Raw genomic sequence first — 6,199 nt, 5'->3', positions numbered from 1 at the left:
GACGTACCCAGCACCTGCACCAATTGTAGGGGTGCGTTTATTAGGCGTCCTCAAGAGACCGAACCGCCGTGCAGGATCTGGCAGCGTAGACGGGCGTAGCCAGCACCAAGAGAGCGGGGCAACTTCGTCGTCGTCAGGCGCAGCGTAGTGTCGGCGCATAACTTCGTCGTCGTCAGGCGCAGCACAGTGTCGGCGCATGGCGGTAGCGGAACCTGTCACAGTTGGCACACTACAGGTGCTTAAAGCCAAGCACCAAGAAGCGAGCAGTTCTGGCGCACGAGGTCCAGCTGGCCTCGCAGCTGGTCCGAGGAGAGCCAGGCATTACACGAAAGAGGAAATGGGAAGTGAGGAGAACGAATGGCCTTGGGGCATTCCAGAAGACAATGGGCTCAGTTGGCGAACGGTTCAGGGCAGTTACAGTATGCAAAGGACGTTATATGTCCTAGCTGTTCACACCGGCACGGGCTTTCTTCCAAAAACATAAAAATCATAGCTCTTGCTTCGGTCATTAAGGTACTAGCGGTGTGTTGTGGTATCCACTAACGCCACCTAATAGGGCCGGAAGTGATAATTGCGAAATGAATTTAGAGCTCAAGCGTAGACAGTTGGGCGAGTTGTGGTGAGTTCATCAAGAGAAACAGCACGAAAGACGAGACAAGAGGAAGACGGACAACACGAGTGCCTTTCTTGCGCTGTTTCTCAAAATGAAATTAGAGCTCCCAAGCTAGTTTGTTTATGGACTGGAAAGAATTACAGAAAGTGGACCGCTTGTGGTTTCGTTTGACGTTCAACAACTTCCTAAAAACAACTCGCTCGAATAGCCACACATTCACCACAGCCTCTGTCATGTCTTTTATAGATTTGAATGCTTGCATTCGCCTTGGCCATTGCAAGGACAAAACTGCTGTGCAAATGGATTATCACAAACGTTGTAAACAGCGCTTTTTTGTTGTTTTTGTTCTTTCACTTATCACTGTGACTCCCTCAATCACGTGAAAAAAACAAGCCAAGCGTCCACCTGGCAAAAAAACTGATAAGCATCGCTTGGTACAGGGGTTTTCTTTCTTCTCAGCCAATAGAACACCAAATAAGACCCGAAAGCACACATAAACCTTTTCGCATACCGACACAACCATCTCCCCTCTTTTCTAATATAACATGATTCCATATGCTTTAGCGTGTCACAGGATAACGAATATTACTTGTTATATGAAGTCATGTAACGGACAGGCTGCGCATGACAGGGCAGCTCGGTTTAGTTTCGCACAAAAAATATTACGCTCCCACGATCCGGCACTACTGAATCATCCAACCTACACGTATGCTGGCTTGCGTTTGCACGAAACGCGGAGAGATAACAGAAACGGCTGTGAGCAAATAAGGGCTAAAAGCGTCGTCTTTTGTGCAGTGAGCGCGGAAATCCAGCTAAAACTCACAAAGGGCGCGCATTGGCCAAACTGACCGATAACTCGAGTGCAAAAGAGCCTGAAATGTCCGCCAAATACACTATATTGCGCATTATAGTGTCTGTACATTCCAATTTGCTGCATGCGCACACCCGTACTGCAGAAGAACAACGATATCCCGACGGTAGGTCTCGGCACATTTGGTCACACCCAAGCTGCCCCCCTTTAAACGAAAAAAAAATAGGAGCATAATTGAGTCAGTTCGCTTTAAGGAGAGCCGCGTTCTGATTTTCCGTGAATTTGCCCTTCGTTTACAAGGAGAAAGCAACAATTTGCCGGACATTTATCCTTGCGGTAATGCAAAATTCATTGATATCTGGGCTGGTGTGAAATGTGCCAGTCGGAGGGCTTAGAAAATTTTAGCAGGTGTCTTATTTTGTTGAGTCACGACCAATGGTGCGCTCCGCACGGTGGCCTCTCCATTCATCCATAAAGGCGCGCGTTGGATGTGACATATGTAGTAAGGAGAGAGATGCGCGGTTGAAGGAAGGAGACGGGAACTTGTGGCGTCACGAGCATGTTCGAACCAATCAACGTGGAGCATTTTATGGCGCCATGCGCGACGTCACTCCATTCTGACCACTCAGGGTGTCGCGTTGTCATGAAGTCAAGTGTTACACGACCACGACGCAGTGGTGCTGGCCAGTACCACGTTCTTAACTTCGATGTTACTTGCAACACGCCGATGAAGCTACTTTATCTTCAGCCTGCTGGTGCAGCTTTGCCGACAAGCCTCAAACTCGGCGAGGCTAGACTTTTCCGGCGCTTTCCAGGCGGCGGCGCTGCGAGTCCTACGAATCTGAAGTCCGCACAGGGGACGGGTCGCAGGCCTGGTTGTACGCTCGCTTCCCTACAAGATTAAATTAATGCAGTTCGAACAACCACTGTATATATGATATCGCGAGACCACCTAGCCGCAGATCTTACAACTATTCGGTCATACATGAGCTGTATAATAAAACGCATACCTTTGGCGAGTCAGAGTTTACCAACTTCGGTGAACACGCTGGGGTTACTGGTGGTATCGGCGTCGTCTACTGCTGCGGTTAGGTTTGCTATCACGCCGTGTTTGTAAGTTCAGTTTTATGTATAGTTTTGTGTGGGAACGTATATACTACATCAGTTAGCAAATACGGAACTAATACGCAGAATCTGTTCGGGAGCTGCCACTTTGTCGGAAAAAAATAGAAAGCGTGCTAAACATAATGTGCAGGCTTCTCCAGAAGGGACGGGACGGGACTTGAGTTCTTACCCATAGTTTTGCAGGTGATAGAGAAATGCGCAGAATATAACCAACCGTTATGTATAGCCGTCATTAATTAAGAGAAAGCATTTGAATCTGTGGAAACCTCAGAAGTCATGCAGGCACTGCGGAATCAGGGTGTAGAAAAATCTTATGTAAAAATACTGGAAGATATTTATAACGACTGCACAACTACCATAGTCCTCCTCCATAAAGTCAGCAATCAAATTCCAATAAGGAAGGGTGTCAGGCAGGGAGACACAATCTCGCCATTGCTGTTCACCGCCTGTTTACAGGAGGTGTTCCGAGGCCTGAATTAGAAATAGTTGGGGATAAGAGTTAATTAGAAATACCTAAGTAATTTGCGATTTGTTGATAACATTGCTTTGCTAAGTCACTCAGGAGATGAACTGCAAAGCATGACCAATAAGTTAGACAGGCAGAGCAGAACGGTGGGTCTAAAAATTAACGTGCAGAACACCAAAGTAATGTTCAACAGTCTCGCCAGGTAAAAGCAGTTCACAATTGGTAGCGAGGTGCTGGAAGTGGCAAGGTAATACGTCTACTTGGGGCAGGTATAGTGACCGCTGATCCGGATCATGAGAGGGAAATAACTAGAATAATAAGAATGGGTAGGAGCGCATATCGCAGGTTCTCTCGGATCATGAATGGCAGTTTGCCAATATCGCTCAAGAGAAAAGTATTCAACCATTATATCTTACTGATACTCACCTATGAGGCAGAAACGTAGAGGCTAACGAAGAGGGTTTAGCTCAAGTTAAGGACAGCGCAGCGAGTTAAGGAAAAAAATGATAGGTTTAACGTTAAGAAACCGGAAGCGGACAAAGTGGGTGAGGGAACAAACGAGGGTCAATGACACCCTAGTCAAAATCAAGAGGAAGAAATGGGCTTGGGCAGGGCAGGGCATGTAATGCGAAGGCAAGATAACTGCTGGTCTTTAAAGGGCAACTGAAGCGGTTTTAGAATTTGATGAATTTAAGGTTGCCGAATGCGAAATGAGCAAGTAAAGCCTGCGAAATCGTTTTGCTCTAGCATTTCAAATGGTGGGAGTAATCGCCGAATATAGTTGTCGTCGGCGTTCAGGCTTCTCTGAAGTGCACAGCGATGGGCAGAGGCCCCGATAATGACGTCACTCAGGACGGCACTATGTTTCCAGCGAAGAAACGGTTATTCCATGAAAGAAAACCGACGCCATCGAAGGTGAAGCTCACGATGCATTGTTCGGCGCCATCTGACGACGCACAGCAGCATGCAGACGTAAGCAGCGGACATCTGAAATTTCAGCAACAGTGATGTCACTGCCAAGTTTCCACGCACTCCTCCAACGTAGTGAGGAGAAGTCTGAACATCGTCGCGGTTTTAATCGACGATTATGTCACCCTTTTAAATGCTATTGCAAAAATACTTTGCATGCTTTATCTAGAAGAGTGGGCTCGGCAGCAGCACATCGAGCACAATGCTCAGGAACCCATTTTGCTTCATTGCGCAGGTTTTGGCCGTCTTGCTGCCCGTACAACCATCATGCCTCGGTTATGATTTCTTCGAAGTGCCTTCATATCAAGCAAGTGACGTTTGCTTCGAGACTCCAGCACGTGCCACCCTTTGCTTGATTAACCACCCCAGCGTGCCTATCACCACCGTTTCTGCGACTGCGCCATCACTGGGAACGTCACATCACGAGGGTATCGACGCCTATATAAGAAGCTCCTCATCGCCGCCGGCATCCAGTGGGCTCGGCAGCAGCACATCGAGCACAATGCTCAGGAACCCATTTTGCTTCATTGCGCAGGTTTTGGCCGTCTTGCTGCCCGTACAACCATCATGCCTCGGTTATGATTTCTTCGAAGTGCCTTCATATCAAGCAAGTGACGTTTGCTTCGAGACTCCAGCACGTGCCACCCTTTGCTTGATTAACCACCCCAGCGTGCCTATCACCACCGTTTCTGCGACTGCGCCATCACTGGGAACGTCACATCACGAGGGTATCGACGCCTATATAAGAAGCTCCTCATCGCCGCCGGCATCCAGTGGGCTCGGCAGCAGCACATCGAGCACAATGCTCAGGAACCCATTTTGCTTCATTGCGCAGGTTGGTAACTATTTATCTGCCAGTTGCTATCGTAGCGATAACCGCTTTCTGTTGCTGCTGCCCTGCCCACTGTGTATAAAAAATGCTTTGTCGTACGTTTATTCTTTCCAAGACGATCTGTTAAAATGTGGTGACATAGAATCAAATCCAGGCCCAGATATGACAGAAAAGGAAATGCTGCAGCAGCTACTCTTGGGCCAAAGCACCCTGGCGTCGTCTGTGAACGACATTCTGGCAAAACAGGGTTCTTTTGAAGAAAAGATAGATGGCTTGACAGATAGGATTAAAAATCTTGAAAATGAGGTAGCAACGATCAATACTTTAAAAACGGAATTACAGGACCTGAAGTCGACTGTAACTAAAATGGAAGGCACCATTACATACCTGTTAAATAAAACAGACGACCTGGAAAACAGGAGCCGTAGGAACAACCTACTTATTTTCGGAATAAAAGAAGAGAATGAAGAATCAGAAGCAGAGCTTAGGGAGAAAATAACAAGGGAAATTTTTGACGAGAAGTTAGGAGTGGCAATAAAAAGTATAGAAAGGTGCCACAGAATAGGTATGAAATCAACAAAGAATCGCCCTGTCATCATAAAATTGAGTGACTACCGAGAAAAGGCTTCAATAATGAAGGCATGCCCGAAGTTGAAAGGCACAGATTTTTCGGTTAGTGAAGACTTCTCAAAAAGAATTCGTGACGTCAGAAAAAAGTTATGGGAAAGCGCATCTCGGGAAAAGAGCAATGGTGCCAAGGTTAAGCTGGTGTTTGACAAGCTTAGCATCGACGGTAACATGTTCGGATGGGATAATGCAAGAAACACTCGGTATAAAATCCTGAGGAACCAAAAGTGACACCAACAAGGGAACAGTCTGGTTTTCAAAATTCTTAACATAAACTGTCGCAGCGTCGTAAACAAAGCTGCAGAACTCGAAGGCATGCTGTTCTCACATGACGCGGACGTTGCCATGCTTACCGAGACCTGGCTAAGCAATGAAATATTTGACAGTGAATTTGTACCTAAAGATTATAAGGTTTTTCGTAGTGACCGTGACAGAAGAGGTGGAGGAGTGGCAATTTTAATGAAATCATCATTGCAACTTTTCAGGATGCCTGATGCTCAAGGCATTGAAGCCATATTTTGCAAAACATACATCAACAGGGTTCGCTTTGTTCTTGGTGTTTTTTACAGGCCTCCCAACTCTTCTGTTGCGGTCTTGGAAAACTTAAGAGCATATTTACAATGCCATGTAAAAAGAGATGATAGAGTAATACTGGCTGGTGATTTCAACTTGCCTAATATTGACTGGCACACCTTTTCATCACTCTCTGCCCATAATGCTGATACTGTAATGCTCGACATTGTGTTCACATTTGAC

Source organism: Amblyomma mixtum, chromosome 3, assembly GCF_055824585.1.
Source record: "Amblyomma mixtum isolate Tamu chromosome 3, ASM5582458v1, whole genome shotgun sequence".
In the NCBI taxonomy this organism is placed as follows: Eukaryota; Metazoa; Arthropoda; class Arachnida; order Ixodida; family Ixodidae; genus Amblyomma; species Amblyomma mixtum.
Note: the sequence above shows the minus strand (reverse complement) of the source record.